The sequence below is a fragment of the Protopterus annectens genome, chromosome 10.part0 (assembly GCF_019279795.1).
Source record: "Protopterus annectens isolate FY-2018-M chromosome 10.part0, PAN1.0, whole genome shotgun sequence".
NCBI classification, from domain to species: domain Eukaryota; kingdom Metazoa; phylum Chordata; order Ceratodontiformes; family Protopteridae; genus Protopterus; species Protopterus annectens.
In genome coordinates, this window is record NC_056744.1 from 720,752,166 (window position 1) to 720,773,282 (window position 21,117).

At 41.6% G+C, this 21,117-nt stretch overlaps 1 protein-coding gene across 1 annotated transcript in view; it reads right to left on the bottom strand.

The window, feature by feature from the left end:
• Positions 1 to 21,117, bottom strand: part of DOCK7 (dedicator of cytokinesis 7) — a 3,076,229-nt gene that overhangs the window by 111,416 nt on the left and 2,943,696 nt on the right. The gene's annotated exons all lie outside the window — the stretch shown is intronic.

The following is a 21,117-nucleotide window of genomic DNA, read 5'->3' on the forward strand; positions in this document are numbered from 1 at the left end:
GTGGGAACAGAAATCACAGCCTTCTGCATCAAAAGCGAATGTGCTACCTGTAGCACCACTGGCACTGACAGTAAACTTCTCTTCCCTTGAAACTCACATTTAGTGAAATGCATCAAGCAACCCATTAAACTACAACAGATGTGCTGAGATTCATAATCAAATAGCAAAGAGTGAAATACTAACTTAGCAGCACTGGGGTTGAACTCAGGGGGGTGCTGTCAATATTGTAATTTGTAGGGTATTCCGTTTTGCCAAAGGGAATAACAATGCATTTTTTTTTTGCATTTAGTTTTAGACCATGGCTTTGGCACCAATCATTTGTTTGTGTTAGCCCTTCTTGTAATATGCCGACATTGTTGGTGGATTTGATGATTGCTCCCAGTGTGCAATCATCTGAGAATTTGGTGAGTCAAAGGCCATCTACTTTGGCCTGGACTTCTGAGAAATAGATGCCAAACATAAGGGGTACAGCAAAGACCCCTGTGGTATTCCACTGGTGGCGGTTCTACTGGTGGAGTCACCAATTTTGACAGTGTGCATTCTGTCGGTGAGCCAACTGGCTACCCATCTAGTAATGTAATGGTTAATCCCATTTGGTAGAGTTTCTCAATGATGTCAGACTGGGGAATTGTGTCAAAAGCCCTGGCAAGGTCAAGACAGGTTGTGTGCACAGTCTTACCTTCGTCCATGGCTTTGGTGACATTCTCAAATAAGTCTACCAGGTTTAATGAGGATGATCTACCCGTAATTAAGCCAAACTGGGTTGGGTCTAGTGGGAGGCTACCTATAAACCTTGCTGATAAGGTCCATGACAATTCTTTCCATGGCCTTGCAGATGAGGTTGGTTAGACTAATGGGTCTGCAGTTCCCAGGGTCAGTTGATGGCCCCTCTTTGTGCAGGGGGATTATCGTTGCTGTTCTCCATTCTGCAGGAAAATAGCCAGTTCTGAAATATAATTAAAGAGCACGCCAAGTGGCCCTACTAGGTCTTGTTTTAGATTGTTTAGTAAACAACCTAGGATATTATCTGGTCCCATTTAGGCCATATTTTTGGCCTTGGCAAGCGCAGAGATTACCTCTTCTCTAGAGATATTAGTTAGAGGGCTGGTGTCAGTTATGCTTTGCGATATGGTAGGTGGGGATGGGAGAGGTGAAGTCTGCACAAAATCTGTCAGCTAGCAGGTTGGCAATATATTCCGGTATAGTACCAGGGATCTCATCCACAACCAGTTCAGCACATAGACGGGCATTCCCTTTTAGACTTCGGACGTAGTTAAAGAATGCCTTATGATTATCCTTGGTTTGGGATGAGATTTTAGTTTCATAACTTGCTTTAGAAGACTTTACAAGATTTCTGATTTTGTTGTTTAGGCTTAGGAGGGAACACTTCCTCTGCAGAGTGAAACCCCTCTTGCTTTTGGAAAACAGTTTCTTCCTCTTGTTATACAATCTGTTTATACTTGAAATCCACCACGGTGGCTTGTTTTTATGGGAAGACCTGTTTTTCATCTGGTCAGGTACAGCAGAGTTTATGGAGTCATTTAAGTGTTTGTACAGGACATCTGCTTACACTTCTGCATAGTCATCATTGATGTCTGTGACTGCAGGTGGTATGAAGCTTTCTATACCATTGAATAGTAGGCTGTAGTTAGCTTTGGTAAAGTTTTTTTTTATAATTTTTGTTTCTGAGAGGGAGTCAGTTCCAGTAGTTACTTCCAATGAAACTGATTTGTGGTCTGACCGAACAAGGTAGGGCATCGCAAATGGGAAAGTACAGTGACCCCATCCCCCATGTTGGTGAGTACTATGTTAAGAACATTAGAGATCCTAGTGGGGGTGCAGATGATCTGTTCCAGAAAATTTGTGTTAAAAAAGTCCAAGTGTACTGCTGGCTTAAAATATACTTATTTTTTCAGTTTTATTTTCAGTGGATGCCTTGGATTTCAGTGCAGATGCACTCCAGACCTCTGGCTAAAGTTGCCAAACATTAAGCAGCTCTGGTAAACTGAGCGTAAAACCCATGCAGACGCGAGGCTTATACACAGGCAAATTTAAACAGTTTTAACACAACTATCAATGGGAAAGCCCCAAATTGAGCCTTTCTCCAGCAATCACCAACTCAGATGAGTTCTGAGCTACACACATCTGCCACAAGAGTGCAGGGAGGCCCTCTTAATGTAAGATGATTGGTTTAAGAGCACATTGATACCAGTCTAGATTCAACAGATCTTAATCTAGCCTATGCTATGTAAGGCAAGGAAACAATCTCTAGATGGGAAGGAGTAAGGCAGAGTTACTTAAAGATCAAAGTCATTGTCTGTCAGTTACATTAGACCGAAACTTGAGTATGGAATAACAATATGGAAGCCCTGTAAGAAAACAAGCACGAGTAAACTGGAAAGCTTACAGCAGAAATATACCAAGGGTATCCATGGATGTGAAAATTTAAGTTATAATAAAAGACTAAAATATCTGAACTTGTACAGTGTCTCTTACAGATATCTAAGAGGAGATATTATTCAGGTATATAGGGCCTTTAGTGACAACTACCTCTGGGAATGTTTGGGGTTAACAAAATGTACCAGAGAATCATCAGACAACCTATAGGAATGAGAAGTGTATTAATTGTTCCTCTGACAGAGTAGCTGATGCATGGAACAGAATACCAAATTACATTAAAGCAAGTACTACTTTAGATATTTTTAGAATAGCCTGGATACTTATTATGGGAACAAGTGTTTTGGTATATGGCAAGCTAGAAGGGCATTAATGCCCATGCTTGAAAAATATGTATGTAAGTGAGAGCGTTTAGTAGTATACTATTAGATGACCTGCAATGGCACCACCCTCTGCACAAACTGGCAGCTCTTTGAGCAGCTGTGAACAGTGGGAGACTATGGACAGCATTTCCAACAGAGGATTTTAAACTGGAGAGCTTTGCTTATATGTAAACATGAGGCTTTTATAAAGTTAAACCCTCAAGCAAATCAGTTAAAAACACAGTAAGTTATCATCCAGTAGTTTCCACCTTGGATGGGTTGAATTTAGCTCTCTGCTCCAACCAGAGTGCAAAAGAGCCCTCCCAATGTAAAACAAACCGGCTTTGAGCTCAAGTGCTTTACAACAGAAGTAAGAATTCCTGCAATATCAGGAATCCTAGGAAAAAAGTTCACTAACTCTGAGAAATGTTCACAACACACAAAAACTTTGCAAAACTACTCTGGCAGACTCAGAAGAAGCTTGGGATATTCAGAACAGTTTTTGCAGTATCAGCAGGTTAGGAAATACCGGAATAGTATTAAAACCACCTAAGAGCAGTACACTAACAAACAGATGGAGCTTCTTTAACAAGTGCAGGTTGAAAAACAGTGATAAAGTCAACCAAATACATAAATGCAGCACGTAAGTGTTAAATATCACTGAAACAGTTAAAGTGCAAAAAAATATACTTTTATCAGCTTTCTAGGTGCAGATGGTTTTAGAAGCAATCCAAGTCTTGCAGTCACAGGTGTCCAAGCCAGGCAGAAGGAAGCTCTGAATAAATAAAATAGACATCTACTATCACAATCCCACACCACTCTGCTATTTTTCCCTCCACCATCTTTCCACTGTAAAGGTTTCCCAAGCTGTTTGTCTCTTACATTTCAGTCTTGTCTGAACTGCTGCTATCCTACTATTCTTAATTCTTTCAAATTTACCAGATGCACAACATTCCAACTACTTCCACTAACACTCCTGAGCGTCACCATCTACAAAGCACTGCAATTTTCTTTGTACTCTCTCCCAGCAAAATCATGAAGATAAGGAGGCCTGGCAAAACTAGTGAACATTGTGGGCAACGACAATGTAATCACCCTTTCCTATCCCTTATTTCAAAACTGGCTCTGCTTAACATTATTCTCTAAAGCCTGCAGTCCAGGAAAATACACATTAAGAGGACTGAGACTACTCATCAAGTAATAGGTATTTGCCTGGGAAATAAGGGCTCACAGTGCATTCATTTTACTGGCCAGAGGGCTCTGTAGTCAGTTTTCTGCTTTTTCATTCTTGGCATAAATTTGGCCTGTTTGTATGGCTATCATTTCCAAAGAGCTCAGCAAAGCTTGGCTTCCCAGCCAGTGTTTCACTAATGCTTTACATGCATCCAGTGCTATCCAGGCAAAGCTAAGTACTTCTTTTTGATAAATCACAATTGTTTAACTTGGATTAAGTAATTGCTGCTACTACCTTGCTTTATCAGTGCATTTTTCTGATTTTTTTGCACTGAAAAACTATTTTTCCTCTCACTGTTGCTGCTGTTAGACTATTTGCCTTGAAATCGCCACTGCAAGGGATTTCTAGACAGTTGTTTAAAAGTTGCTTTGTGGTTAGTAGTGCTCTGCAAAGAAGCAAACACCTAGACTGCAAAATTTCCCTATAGAACTGTCCATGAAAACTGTACCCTGTAAACCAGGAAGTATAGAGCAAACACCTTGGGCTCTGACAAACTTAAAGCAGCTAGTTTGTGCATCGAGTGGCAATACCACTAGATTTAGCAGAATTTATTTTATAGTCACCAAACCTAGGAAACATTAGGATTGTTTTAACCTAGTCTGCCCCAATAAAGTATGAATATTAGTCTTCCCCATTAAAACATCCTTAATAACCTTCTGTAAACTACCAGTACAGCACCCCCTTGTAGCTCATAAATTAAAGGACCAAACAGCATGGATATGTAATTTCTTAACCTCTCTGTAGCTAGCCTGGTGGACATGCGTATCTTGAGACAATGTAGCAATTAGCTCATGTTTAGACAACCATTTAATCCTTAAAGTAACAAATACTGTATTAGAGAGGTGAACTTACACAATGTCACTGGAGGCTAAACTCTCTCATAGAAGCACATATTAATTAGGCTGTCAAAACCACACACACACAGCCCAACACACATAATGCACATAGACCAAAGTATGTTGAGGCACTTAAATGCAATCTTCCTAAACAACAAAGATTATCTAGACCACCAGTTGGCAAAGCTATTCGGCAAACACCAAAACAAACTGCAAAAACAACATCTAAAATTACACATGCAGTCACACTAAATGGAGATCCAAAAACAAAGACCTTGAGGCAAGCTAACTCATTTCCCAGGACTTTAGTCATACGGTACTCTGTTGTAAGAAATGCCAATGCCCCCCTAATAACGACGAACAAGGAAAAGATAGCTGTTAGTTGCCTATCTGAAGGCAGGATCTACCAAATTACACAAGCACTCACGTCACTACATCACAGGTACCAGTATCCTCCATCATTGTCCATGTAGGTTTAAATGATGTGAGACGTACCTCCCTGGACTATATGATGAGAGACATTAAGAAGCCCCAGAACTGTGTCTCTCAGGCTCATATATGCCTAGGCACTGAGCAGCATATTACCTTCACCAAGGATGATGTCACAACATGAATAACAATGATTAATTTTAACAACTGGCTGAGTTTATGGTGTAATTCTAAGGTGGATCCAACAATTATCAGCATGGGAGGACAAAGTTAACAGACCATGTTGCTTTGCCAAGGATGGTCTGCACCTGTCCCCTCTAAGTCTAAGTTTTCAAATACGTGCTAAAACTTTATCCACCCCACAGTGCCTTTTTTAGGCAATGCCAAATTGACAAACCTTCTGACATACCAAAATCAGCTCAAATAAATCTCAAGGTGTTATTGTTCAATGCCAGGAGCCTCAACAAAAAACTACATTCTATCCAAGCCCTCTTAACCCTCAACAACACAACATCTGTGCAGTCAATGAGATATGGTTTAAAGCTGCAGACAGTCTTCCAGCAGTGCAAGCTTTCAGTGCCTTTCACACTTTTAGACTAACAGCTGTACAGACAGGATCTAAAGGTAGAGGTGTCTCTATATATACATCAAAAACAAATATACCTCTAAGCTGCTTAAACAGGAAGGCATGCTGACGTTTTCTCCATGTGTAGATAACCATAGATAAAATCCCATACAACATCCTAACTAGCTACAGGTCACCCTCCATGTCCCAAGAAACTCACAGAGCATACTTGGACCTACTGGAGACACTTATCCAATACACACCCTACTTATGGGGGACTTTAATTATCCTTGTACACACTGGGAATCTTTCACAGTCTCAAATTTGCAGGCACAGAGATTTCTAGAATCTGGAATTCATAAATACAAACATCCTTGACCAATTAGTGCATACACCCAGCAGAGGGTCTAACATATTGGACATTATATTCACAAACATGGGAGAAAACTTCAAGGTTAAGATAGCCTCCCAGGCAAAAGACAACCATAAAGCCTTCTTCAGCTATGTCAGAATCCTCAAAGGCAGCACACTGCAGTGTGCTGAACTGATGGTTAATGGTGCCACATTCAATGACCCTGGCAATACAGCGAACTTGTTGACTGATAAATTCAATTCCAACTCCCCCCCCCCCCATCAGCCCCCAAGAAATATCTTTAAACATAACCCCTTCAATTATATCAAGACAGCATGTCCTGGCTGTGCTTGCTAAAACCAAGAACATAGCCTCAGTGAACCCTGATAACATCCCGGGATGCCTCCTGAACAGTCTAAAATAGGACTTGTCTAGGTCACTGGAGTCACTAATTAATTACAGCCTCAAAACTGACTTTGTGCCATGAGAGTGGAGGACTGCAACTACCATCCTGCTTCATAAGGGAGGACTACCAACGGATCCATGAAACTAAATATTAATATTAGAAGTATCAAAAATAAAATACCTGAACTCCAGGCCACAATAGAACACTACTCCCCAGACATAGTTGCTTTAACAGAAACCTGGCTAAGTAAAAACAGCTAACTCAGAAGTCCTCCCTGCCGGCTACAATATCATTAGACAAGACAGACCACTTCGTAAAGGGGGTGGAGCTGCCTTACTGTACAAGTCCAACTTAACTGTCCGTCAATTACCAAACTCCTACCCCTCCCCCAATAATTGGGACATACTTATCTCACAACTTCAACTTCACCCTAAAAAGGTCATCACCACAATTGTGATCTATAATCCACCTGGTAATATACCTGCTAGCCTTGAAGACTTCTTATCCTGGTGTTCTTCCACATACTCACAAGAAACCCTTATTCTAGGGAATTTCAACCTGGATTGGTTCACCTGTATATCAGAACCACCAAGTAATCTAATAAATCTCCATGGCTACCAGCAGCTAGTCTAAATTCCAACTAGATGTGATAAAAAAATCTAAAAGGGAATCCATCCTTGACTGGGTCCTAACAACCCCACATTGTACCCTCACACAGGCAGTCTCCCAGACACCTTAAGTGACCACAATATAATATACTTTATACGTAGTAGAACAAGCATATGCAAAACCACTAACTATACATCCACTAGAAACACAAAAAAATTCTCTCCTGAGGTCCTCAACACTTTACTCTGTAACTGTGACTGGACCCCCCCTAAAAACCCTCCCACTTGACCAGGCTGTAGCATATTTCAACAAAACATTTCTACAACACCTAGACACTGTGTTGCGCAAAATCAAGGTTAGAACCTCTACAAAACCCTGGCTCAGTAAAGAAACCAAACAAATCCACAAGTCCAGAGACACTGTCTGGCTTTACTATAAAAAAAACAAAGCCTAACTAAGTACCAAGAACTGCGCAACCGTGCAAAAAAACGCATTAGGCTGGACAAAAAATCTTACTACACAACATTACAAACTAAATACCAACACAACCCGCAAAAATTTTGGAAAAATGTAAACCAGCTACTAAAATCCACCCAAAAGGCTACCCCCAAACCAACCACCCCTGACACTAAGGTTCCCATCGAAACACAATTCAACTCCCACTTTGTGAACTCAATTCTATCCTTAGTATCACATGACAGTTCCTTCCTCACTACCCCCCCAACACAAATAACACTAATACAAGCTTTACCCTCAAAACAGTTTCCACCACCTCAATCAAAAGCATGCTCTCCAAACTAAAAACCTCATCAACAGCAGCCGACCTATTCCCCAGCTATTTCTTGAAACTCACAGCAGATGCTATTGCTATCCCACTACAGCCCTCCTCTGATTCACAGACACAGTAAACCGTCTCAAAAATGAAGGCCTACAGGTGTCAACTCTTTTTTTGGATATGTCCAAAGCATTTGCCACAGTCTCACACCAAATCCTGCTAAACAAACTAAACCAATACCATATATCAAATTCCACTCTTACCTGGTTCCAAAGCTACTTAACTGACAGGTACCAAGCTGTGAAATGGGAAAATTCTCTCTCTCCTCAGCTGCCCATAACTATAGGAGTCCCACAGGGTTCTATCTTAGGACCACTACTATTTACAGTCTTCACAAATGACCTCCATACCTCCACAAAGCATGCATCTATAATTCAGTATGCAGATGACACTACCTTAATCTGTGCTGCACAAAACATTCCCACCCTCCTGCAAACAACTCATCTAGCATTCTCTGACATTGAAAACTACCTTACCAAAGCCCAACTTATCCTCAATCCAAAGAAAACTCAGCTTATGATTATAACCAGTTCTAACAAAAACACTAACAGTCAATTCACTATCTACTCCACAAATGCTACTCCAATTGCTCCAGTGGCACAGGCTAAGCTATTGGGAATAACCATAGACTCCCACCTAAAATTTGATAGTCATCTCAACTTAACTATTAAAAAGTACATGCCAAACTGGGGTCACTCTACCGTATCAAACCATTTCTTATCAACACAAGATCAGCCATTGCTCGTTCCCAACTTCTAAATCCACCCTACTCTATGCATCTCCCATTCTGACTAATCTCAACAAAACTGAACTAAGCAAAATGGAAGGCTGCTATAACATAATTGCCCGCTTTGCTGCAAATTGCTCATATAGAACTCATCACTGTACTGCTTTGAGACAGCTCCACTGGTTTGAACTGCCCAACCACCTAACCTACAATCAGCTCTGCCTCTGTCATTCTATTACCTTCCCAGTAAGTGTCCTGCCCTCAAAAACCTAGTACAACATCACTCAGCCAAAAGGCCTCTTAGATCATCAAGCAAACTACTACTAGAAGTCACCAACAGCTCCAATAGCTTTGGAGATGCACTATATAGTAGTTCAGTGGCTAAAAAATGGAACTCTATCCCTACTAGTATTCAAAACACATCATCCAAAGCCTCCTTTAAAAACCTCATCAGGCAACATCTCAAGAAAAGTTGGCAGTGCCATGATTGCTCCCCAGGCTAGTGAAAGCGGATAACATATACATACAAAATCAAGAGCACTTGATAATAGTTTTCAATCTTACTCACAAACACTGGCTAATCTACAATGTATGTACTGTACCTGTGTACTATGTATGTATTCTACCTATGTTCCAAATTTCAGCTGTACACCACAAATTTATTAATTAACTTTATTTTTAAAATTAATATTTTTTTGTTTGTTCTCTCCACTGAAACTGTTTATGTGCCGCATACCACTGTAAAAACATGTCTCTTGTAATTTGTGTGTATACTGATCATGTCTAAATAACTAAATGTGTCTGTAACTTTTCTTTGTGGAGCTTTTCTCCCTGGGCCTCTGCTGAAAAAGGGCCTTTTTGGCTCAGTCAGACACCCCCGGTTAACAAATGTAAAATAAAAATAAATAAATTAGTCTGACTAGTCTTAGAAATGATCCAAGAAAAAGGAGACCTCCAGACACTGGTTCCATCACAGTTTGGCTTTGTCTAGGGAAGGTCATACCCAATGAATCTGGTGGACTTCTTTGAAAAGTACACCAAGGCAATGGACAAGGGTAAAGCTGTGCATACTGCCTACCTTGATCTGGCTAAGGCATCTGATACAACACTCCACCCAGGCATTGTTAAAGAAATTATACAGCTAGGTATAAACCCTTTATAACCCAGTGGACAGCCAACTGGCTCACAGATAGAAAACAAGAGGTTAGGATAGGTGAACACACCTACACAAAGAGGCTGGTCACAACTGGAATCCCTTAGTGCTCCACGCTGGGCCCCTCCTCTTTGGCATCTACTTCTTGGAGGTCAAAGTCAATGTCGAAGTCCTCTGGTTGACTAATTTTGCAGATGATTCCAAGCTTGGAGCAGTCACAGAATCCAACCAAGATGAAAATACTTTACAGGGAGGTCTAACACAAGTAAATGACTGATGCCAAAGTCACCGTTTAAAGCTCAATGCCAAGAAATGCATTATAGTACCGTTTGGAAGACAGCCACCATGGGAAAGTAGGCCATCAATAAAACGCCCTTAAGAGCTGACTCACTAGTTAGGGATCTTGGAACTCATGCAGATAGAAACATATCCTTTGACCAACGAGTGTCCAGGGTATTAAGAAAATCCTTCTAGATTGCTCAGCTTATAAGTAAGGGCATGACATCTAGGTCCAGGGGAGTCATCATACTACTGTACTCGGTCCTCATCAGACCCATCAGCGAACATCATGTCCCCTTTAGCATGTACCTGACCAGACGCATGCCGTAACTGGAATGTTCATAAAGGTTCCTTATAAAAGGATACAGGGAGTAAACACAATGTCCAGTGTGGATCTCCTCAAAGCCCTCTTTGTATACTTAAGTTTAATACAGACTAAAAGTCATGGCAACTGAGAACCCAGGACGATAAGAGGTAGAAATAACTGGCTAATGGCCATGTATCCTGTGTGTGTGTGAGGAGGGGGGAGGTATCCACAAAAGTATGCTTCTTCTCAAAATTTCTTCACCAAAATCTATGATACAAAGTGTGACGTATTATAAAACCTTAAACTACAAATGCATTGCAATTTACAGTGCTGGAGAATTGCACAGTTCATAAATTATGAATTTATGCTTCAAAATGCCACTAGACAGTCTACAATCTTTTTTATTTTTTGCTAACAGTACAGAGGGTTTCTGAGAGCTGAAGTGTGAGATGTACCTCAATGTGGGATACTTGAGAAACTTGTATCAAAGAATCATTGTCTTTTGCAGAGCAGAAAGCTACTTCCTGGTGGAAAAGTGACTGGTGAATTTACAAAGACAGCACTCTTAGATTGTATGAAACATGCTGAGGCATGAGCGGGAACTAGTTTATGCATACCCAATATGTATGTGCAACATGAAGAGCAGAAGGACTAGAGAAGATTTCTCACTAATTGTGGATGACAGTGACCTAATGCTCGACTCGCTACCTCTTACTCAAGGTAACTTGAAAGGTTAATTCCCTATAGAAGAAAACTTCCACCCCTCCCCCACCATAGAATGATACGGGATACAACACCATTTAGGACAGGAGAAATAAGTCAAAAGGGCACCAACATAGCCGGTGTTAGGCACCCGTGAAACCCGCGGCCGCGAGGAGCCCCCAATTACCTCCTCGCAAATGAGGGCCTCCATCCAGCAGCCACAGGTTGCTCCAACCATTACTGTTCTTTGGCTCGGCTCCTCATGGATGTCCGCATAGTTCCCTGCCGTGACCATGAAAACTGGAATTGTGTTTCTGTTTTTTTTTTTTTTTTTGATTCACTGGCAAGCTGCACTCAGGTCTGTTCACTGAAACAAGGGATCTGACTGGCTGCAGCAGCCTGCGAACTAAGTTCTTGGTTTTTTTTTTCATTTTTTTAAATTAGGAAATGATAAAGCAAGGACCTGATTGGTACTTGCAAATCACTTCCTGCACAAACTGCCTTTAAAAATGCACCTGCAGCTAATAAGGATCACTTCTCTTGTTTTTAAACAGAGGAGTGTTACTTAGCAACAGCAGAGTGCGGAGATCGAGCCGGGTTTGGACCAGCGTTAGGATGGACTATATCGGAGAACGGATCATTGGTGGATTCAAGCCTTTGGAGCGATCGTGGTTGTTGGATTATACCCCTTTTTTCTAACTGTCCTTCTAAGGGCAATTTCTGAAAAGGTTTGAAAAACTGTCCTTTTAAGGGCAATTTCAAAAGGACAGAGTGGTCTGACTCTAAGGAAGGCAAGGAGAGCAGGTGAGTCTTCAGTAGTGAAGAGGGAGCAGAGTATTGGAAGCAGCCTTCTGTAGAAAGAATAAAAGGTAAGTTTTTGGGTTTAGCTTAAACTTTATTTTTTTGTGGGGCGGGGGGTGATTGTTTTTTGTGCACATTTCTTGTGCTAAGAGGTTTGGGGGGATGAGGGCTGTGGTTGTACTAGTTTTACTTTGGTTTTGTGTAGAGTTTTGTGCTAAGAGGTTTGGGGGGGTGAGGGCTGTAGTTGTACTAGTTTTATTTTGGTTTTGTGTAGCGTTTTTGTGCCAAGAGGATGGGAAGGTTGTGGTTGTACCAGTTTTATTTTGGTTTTGTGTAGAGATTTTGTGCTAAGAGGGTGGGGGGTGAGGTTGTGCTTGTACCAGTTTTATTTTATGTTTGTGTAGTGCTCTGGTGGTAAGAGGATGGGGGGTGAGGGGCTGTGGTTTTACCAGTTTATTTCACTTGTGTGGTGTTCTTGTGCTATGAGGATTGGGGAGGTGGGGACTGGTTTTACCAGTTTTAATTTACTTTTATGTAGAGTTCTTGTGCTAAGAGGACAGGGGGTGAGGGGCTGTATTTGTACCAGTTTTATTTTAGTTTGGTGTATTGACGTGTTGTGCTAAGAGGAATTGTGCATGAGGGGCTGTGGTTATACCAGTTTTACTTTACTTATTTTACATTTGTTTACTGGATAGTCCGACTGGGATAGAACCCATTTTCAGTGGAGGCCCAGGGAAAAACGCTTATCTTAGTACACAAGTGCTAGAAATATGTAAAATAAGTTTGGTTTATCTGTTTGTAAGAGGGACAATATAAGGGAATATGAAATGTAATATACATTTAATTTTGATTGCCCGTTGGTTAGGAGTGTGTGTAAGTTAGTTATTTGGGGCAAGAGGAAGAGTTGGCTCATTATTTTTTTTGGCAGTATCTATGCTGTATATGTAAAAGTTAGAGGGAATGGAATAGGGGTGATAAAAGGAGGGGATATAAATAATTGGACACAGAAGGTTATTGTGGTTGGCTAGAGCAGGGATAGGTGGGCAGTCTTGTGAGGTGCTGTCTAAGTCGATAGTCTTAGGTGTATGGGTAAAGTGGTGAAGATTAGCTTGTTTCGGACTGGGTTGGGACATGACCTGTTGCATGGTAGATGTGACACAAGTGTATCGGTGTCAGCATATTGGATTGTGAGTGCTAGGGATGTGGCAGTATTGAGGTTGATAATACATCCACTAAACTGAAGTGGACCAAGGATGGAGCCCTGTGAGACTCCTAATGTGAGTGGAAGTAAAGGGGGTAGATACTGGAGGCATTTTATGGCTGTTTATGACCTGTTGGGTAGCTTTGGAGCCAGTGGAGGGCTAGGGGGATGTGATTAAGGTTGGCAAGAGTAGTTAGTAGTTTGTTGAGAGACTCTGACAAAGGCCTTTAACAAATCGAGATAGACAGATGATCCTATTTTACCTTCATTTGTAAACTGATGGTGTTGGTATAATTGAGGACGGCAGTTGCTGCATGAGGCCTGAAGCCGTGTTGGGATTTGGCAAGTAAATTATTGGTTGAGAATGAATGTATTCCTCTAGGAGTTCAGCTATTGGGGAAAGAATTGCTCTTGGCCTATAATTTGTAAGTTCTGTCAAGATTCCACCGTTGTGCAAGGGAATAATGTATGATATTTTCCAGATGGTTGGGATGTATTGCTCAGTAATGGATCTTTTAAGTATTCAGGATAAGAAATGGCTTTAGCTGCTATTTTTTGAAATTCTGCTGGTAGATTGTCAGCTGAATTTGCAGTAGGTTTTGAGTTTTTACATGTTTGTCAAACACTGTTCTTCTATCTAGGTTTACAGTACTGTTTTACACTATCCCTGATGTTACACACCTTGTTCTGCAGTTTTTTGGCTGTTTGAATTATGCTGACAGGTTAGGAGGTTGATGGGGCCTGTACGTTTCTTAAAATGCCTAATGTTGGGAGGGTAGTTAGCAGCCGTGAGAATGTTGCTGAAGGCATAGATGTTTTGCGTGTATACTAATGCAAACCCTGTTACACTACTATTGTGTATAAGCGCAATGTTCTACTCAATGATGCAATGATTGCAATTTTTTCGTTGTCCATAGTTTGTTTGTGTCTTTCGGCTTTTCCCGGTTAGGGGTCGCCACATGATTGGCAGTTGATTTTTACGTACCAGCTTGCCAGGCCTGACGCACAACCTTCTTTTTTTTTTTTTTTTTTTTTAAAAAACACAGTTTTATTTATTCATATCAAAATCAGGCAACATATACAAGAAAATATACAACATTTGAATGTAAAAATCCCACAGAGAAAATACGAAGGTACGCCCATTCATGCATGTCTCCATGCAGAAAATGCTCTAGCTGAGAATCGAACCGGACAGCGTCTTACTGTGAAGCGACAACGCTACCGCAGCACCACCATCGTGGGTTTCGTTGTCCATAGTTAATGTGTTGAAAATTTGGGAGTGTGGTTAGGGCCTGTAAGAATGTTGCAGTGTTCAATGCCTGGAGTTTTTTTTAATGGGGCCACGTACTGTATTAGCACATTGTTAATGCTACACCTATGTTTTTGGTTTTCACTTTATCCAGGATTATTGTGCATTGGCTGTGGGGGGGGGGGGGTGAGAATTCCGCAGAATGTACTGATATCCTAATGCATGCTAATGCATTCACTGTTCTGGTTCTGCTGTCTAGGTTTATAATACTGTTTAAATATCCCTGATGTTACAGCTTGTTATGCAGTTATCTGTGGCTGCTTGAATTATGCTATTTGGAGATTGATGGGGCCTGACATCTTAATGCATGCTAATACAAACACTATTCTGCTGTCTAGGTTTATTGTACTGTTTAAATATCCCTGATATTACAGCTTGTTGTGCAGTTATTTGTGGCTGTTTGAAGTATGCTATTTGGAGGTTGATGGGGCCTGATATCTTAATGCATGCTAATGCAAACACTGTTCTGCTGTCTACGTTTATAGTACTTTTTAACTATCCCTGATGTTACAGCTAGTTCTGCAGTTATATTTGGCTGTTTGAATTATGCTACTTGGCGGTTGATGGGGCCTGTACATTGTTTAAAATGGCTAATGTTGGGGTGGTAGTTAGTTAGTTAGTGGCTATGAATGTTGCAGTGTTCAAGGTTTGCCTGGAATTTTTTTTTAATGTGGGGCCACATACTGTATAAGCACATTGTTAATGCTACGCTTGTTTTCACTTGATCCAAAATTGTTTAGAGACTGTGTGTGTGTGTGTGTGTGTGTGTGTGTGTGTGTGTGTGTGTGTGAGAATTCCGCAAAATGTACTGATATCTTAATGCATAGTAATGCAAACACTGTTCTGCCATCTATGCTTATAGTACTGTTATTTTTAACTGTCCTTGATATGCCTTGTTGCAATGACTTCAATTTTTTTCATTGTCCATAGTTATTGTATTGAACGTTTGGTAGTGTGGTTAGGGCCTGTCAAAATGTAGCAGTGCCCATTGTTTCCTTGGAGTTTTTTTTTTTTAATGGGGGGAGTCAAAGACTGTATAAGCACATTGTTAATGTTACACCTTTTTGTTTTCACTTCAATCAAAAGTGTGCCGAGACTCGGGGGGGGTAAGAATTCCCCAGAATGTACCGATATCTTAATGCATACTAATGCAAACACTGTTCTGCTGTCTAGGCTTATAGTACTGTTTAACTATCCCTGATGTTACAGCTTGTTCTGCGGTTATTTTTGGCTGTTTGAATTATGCTATTTGGAGGCTGATGGGGCCTGTACATTGTTTAAAAGAGAGTAGTTAGCGGCTGTGAGAATGTTGCAGTGTTCAATGTTTGCCTGGGATTTTTTTTAATGTGGGGCCATGCACAGTATAAGCACATTGTTAATGCTATGCCTATTTGTTTGGTTTACACTTTATCCAGGATTATTGTGCAGAGGCTGTAGGGGGGGAGTGAGAATTCCGCAGAATGCACTGATGTCTTTAATGCATACTACTGCAAACACTGCTCTGCTATTTAAGTTAATGTTTTAAACTTTCCATGATGTTACGCCGCCTTCTGAAGTTATTTTTGCCTGTCTGAATTATGTTGACAGTTTAGTAGGTCGATGGGGCCTGCGAGAATGTGTGTCCAGATGTTTTTGGCCTGTTCTCCCTCAAAATTATTGCATAGCACAATATGGAGGGCTGAGGCTACTATCAGAAATGGACTTCATGTTTCATACCCTCCATGTAATGCATGGTACATTCCCTGGCTTTATGCTTTTGTACACAGATCCTGTGCTAACAGGGGTTGTGGGAATGTCTCCCAATGTGTGTGCCACTTCTACATCCCTCACAAATGAGGTTTTCTAGCAAATCCATGATTTCACTCCTTTGTTCAACCAATGATTTTGGTTTGTTCAAGTGTGCTAAGAGACTGAGAGGTAGTGGGTATGTGATATAATAAAAAAGATGAATTCAAGGGCTTTTTATGTGCTGTGTGCCTGCCATAATTTAAATCTTATAGTTAGTGATGAAGCACATTCATCAGTACAGGCACTGTCATTCTTTGGATGTCTGCAGGACATTTACGTACTCTGTTCAGCATCAACAAGCCGATGGCAGATCTTGAAATGGCACACAAATGTCACTGTGAAGCCACTGTCGGAGACTCGCTGGGAATGCAAGATAGACTGTGTCAAGGCAGTAAGATTGCAGTTGAAGGGAGTCATTGAGGCATTATAGGAGATAGGTCAAGCAGTACGTACAAATGATGCTGAAACATATCAACAAGCAAGGGGACTGTGCTCAGAACTTATGTCACACCAGTTCATTGTATGTTTAGTGGTTTGGTACGATATGGTGACAGAGGTAAATCGTGCAAGCAAAGTTCTGCACAGTCCAGCTGCTGATATTTCGACATGTGACAAAGTGCTGTTGCCCACTATGGACCTGCTGAAGAATTAGAGAGAGAGACAGGATTTCAACATGCCATGGGTGAAGCCTCCAAGATAGAGGAAGAACTGGATGTTGGCACCACTTTTCAAGAAAAGAGACAGAGGAAAGTAAAGCAGTTCTTTGACTATGAAGGAGAAGATGAGACTGTACAGGATCCAGTGGTAAAACTACATGTAGAGCTCTTCAATGCACTGCTGGACACAACAATCCAATCGTTTACTGACCGGTTTGAGAAGCTTTCAGAGTTTGATAAGGCATTTGGAGTTTTATCAAATATTAAAGCCTTGAGTGATGTTGCAGAAGACACATTGCTGCAACACTGCAAGGCTCTAAAGAATAACTGACTGACAGGATAAGTGGCCACTGTGATACTGAGGACTCTGACCTTGGACACAAACTTAAAGGCCTTTCTCAAATGACTGATAATGAATCATCACCACTGACTGTGTTAAATTTCCTCATTCGCAACCACTTGTAAGACATATAGATAAATACTTATGTTTCACTGCGCATTTATTTGACGGCACCCATTACAGTGGCTACTGCAGAACGCAGTTTTTCTAAGCTGAAACTCATAAAGACATACCTGCATTCGTCAATGAATCAGGAGAGACTTTCAGGCTTAGCTGTGCTCTCAGTTGAGCATGAAGTGGGACAAAGTGTACCACATGGCAATCTCATTGAAGACTTTGTACAGAAGAAAATTTGTAAGATCCCAGTAAAACTGTAGGTATGTGCTCGTATTTCCTTTCCAGTAATCTTTTACAATGCTGTCAGGCAGTAAATTTCAGGTAGCACCTTACTGTGGCTTGTATGCTGTGTATTCACTTTTTTTGGCTTACCTCCCAACAGGTAGGACCATGAGGATGGAACTAGCAGGATGTTAGGGAAAGGCAGCTAAGAGCAGCAGGGGAGTGCCAGGACTCGTGGGGAGTGGCACGATTCATCAGGATGCTAGGACATTTGGGAGCGGCAGGACTCGTCGGGGGGCTAGGACAGAAGCGCAGGAATAACAGAAAAGTGGCAGCAGTCAGAAGCTGAAGAGGTAAATGCAAATGGAAGATGAATGACAGTCTGGTCTTCACCTTTTTCTCTCTGGGTTTGAGTCTGCTTGGGTCAGACTCACTAATCCCCATTACTCTCTTGTAGATGGGTTGGAGTTTGCCTCAGGCTCAGTAATCCTCTCGTGTGTTTATTTGGGTTTGAGTCTGTCTGCAGCAGGCTCAGTAATCCCCATGGCTCTCTTGTGTTTCTTTGGGTTTGATTCTGTCTACCTCAGGCTCAGTAATCCCCATGGCTCTCCTTCTGTGTTTCTTTGGGTTTGAGTCTGTCTGCCTCAGGTTCAGTAATCCCCATTGCACTCTCTGTTTGAGTTTGAGTCATCTGCCTCAGTCTCAGTAATGCCCATGGCATTCCCTTGTATGTTGTCTGTAGTCTTTTCTGTGTTCCATAGCTGTGCTGTGTACATCTGCAGTGTGACTGTTCTGCATGTCAGTAATTGCTTTGAGTGATGTCAGTTTATCTACTGCTGCCTGTTTCAGTTTTGCTGTATTGCTGTCATTGTCTTGTGTTTGGGAGTGGTGTCTCAGTTCTGTTTTGTGGTAGTGCTGACTTAATCTTGTGTGGGTTTATGTTCAGTCTTGAAGTAAATTTGTCCTGGTCTTGTCGCTGTACTTGTGGGGGTGGGTGCCTCTGTCCTGTGTCTGTGTGGGTGTTAATGTTCAGTCTTGCTGTAGTGCAGTCTTTATCATGTGTGGGTGTTTGTCCTGTGTGCAAGAGTCTCTGTTTTAGTGTGCTTCTGTCCTATGTGAGGGAGTCTGTGTCTTTGTGTGGGAGTCTGTCTTATGTGAGGGATCCTGTGTCTTTGTGTGGGAGTCTGTGTCACTGTGTGTCTGTGTGTGGGAGTCTGTGTGTCTTTGTGTATTTGTGTGTGGGAGTCTGTGTGTCTTTGTGTGTCTGTGTGTCTTTGTGCGGGAGTGTGTGTGGGTGTCTTTGTGTACCTCTGTGGGACTGGCTACCTTGATGTGGTACAGAGGCTTGTCGGAATGTAACAACATTGCTACTAAATGGCAGTCAGTGTGGGTGTCTTTGTGGGGAGTCAGCATGGGTGTCTTTCTGTAACTCTGTGGGACTGGCTACCTTGATGTGGTACAGAGGCTTGTCATAATGTAACAACACTGCTACTAAATGCCAGTCACAGCTCTCAATCTCATGGCACAAAATCTGGACAAAGCCACAGATAATGGGGTTCCAGCCCCAAAGAACTGGGCATATTTTAAATATTGCTCTTATAAACTGAAAAAGTTGCTAGAATAAAAGGTGTTACCATGCATGTTCTGAAGGATATGAAGTTAAACTGAAATGCCTGCCATTTAATGAATTCAGTTATCAATGATTTGCCACAAAAAAATCAAGAAAACTGCAAATTGTGAGAAACAGACCAAACATGAGTCACATCTGGACATTCTTTGAAAATCTGGGCAGTTGAGTGCACAAGTCAATGTCTGCACCTGTGAGTGGCTACCTTGCTGTGGTAGAGGGATTTGTCCACAATGTAACATTCGCACTAAATGCCATTTGGTGTGTGTGCAGCTGAGTGGCAACCTTGTTGTGGTACAGGGGTTTCATAATGTAACATTGGTACTAAATGCCAGTCAGTGTGTGCACCTGTGAGTTGCTACCTTGCTGTGTGCACCTGTGAGTCGCTACCTTGCTGTGGTACATGGGTTCATCATAATGTAACACTGGTACTAAATGATAGCGTGTACATGCACCTGTAAGTTGCTACCTTGCTGTGGTACAGGGGTTTATTGGAATGTAACATTGGTACTAAATGCCAGTCAGTGTGTGTACCTGTGAGTCGCTACCTTGCTGTGGTACAGGGGTTTGTCATAATGTAACATTGGTACTAAATGCCAGTCAGTGTGTGCACCTGTGAGTAGCTACCTTGCTGTGGTACATGGGGTTTATCGTAATGTAACATTGGTACTAAATGCCAGTCACTGTGTGTACCTGAGAGTCACTACCTTGCTGTGGTACAAGGGTTTGTCATAATTAACACTGCTACTAAATGCCAGTCTATGCACCTCTGTCGCTACCTTGCTGTGGTACAGGGGTTTGTTATAATGTAAGACTGGCACTAAATGCCAGTCAGTGTGTGCATCTATGAGTAGCTACCTTGCTGTGGTACAGTACTTTGTCAAAATGTAACACTGGTACAAAATGCCAGTCAGTGTGTACCTGTGAGTAGCTACCTTGCTGTGGTACAGGGGTTTGTCATAATGTAACACTGGTACTAAATGCCAGTCAGTGTGTGCACCTGTGAGTCGCTACCTTACTGTGGTACAGGGGTTTATCATAATGTAACACTGGTACTAAATGCCCATCAGTGTGTGTACCTGTGAGTCACTACCTTGCTGTGGTACAGGGGGTGTCATAATTAACACTGCTACTAAATGCCAGTGCATGCACCTCTGTCACTGCCTTGCTGTGGTACAGGGGTTTGTCATAATGTAACATTGGCACTAAATGCCAGTCAATGTGTGTGCACTTGTGAGTAGCTACCTTGCTGTGGTACAGCGGTTTGTCATAATGTAACATTGGTACTAAATGGCAGTCAGTGTGCACCCGTGAGTAGCTACCTTGCTGTGGTACAGGGGGTTGTCGTAATGTAACACTGGTACTAAATGCCAGTCAGTGTGTAGCTGGGCACATCAATTCTTAATAATCTGAATGTAATGACACTAGTTGTTAAATGGTGCGGGATGAGCTTGACAGGGAAGGGGGGTGCGATGGTAATGTGGTCACATTTGATGCTCTCTTTAGTAGGGCCCCCAACTTGAACCTTGCTGGGGGCTCCCCAAAATGCTAGAACCGGCCCTGGGCACCAAGAATAACAAATGGCAAAGCTGATGTGGGAAAAACAGATTCAAGTATACTCATTCCTTATGAAAAACTGCATTTGCTCTCATGAAGTACTAATCAAAACTAACTTGACAACATTTAAGAAAGTTATTCCATTAGTCTCAAGTTCTAAATTATATTCTCAAATTTCTGGTGTGAATTTATTCACTTCTCACTGCTCTGAACTTCATATTTTGGCGTCAGCACCTTTCCTCTGTGAATGAACTCATTACATTTCTTTATATTAATTGCTTTTAAGAAATGCTCGTCTGGCTAAAA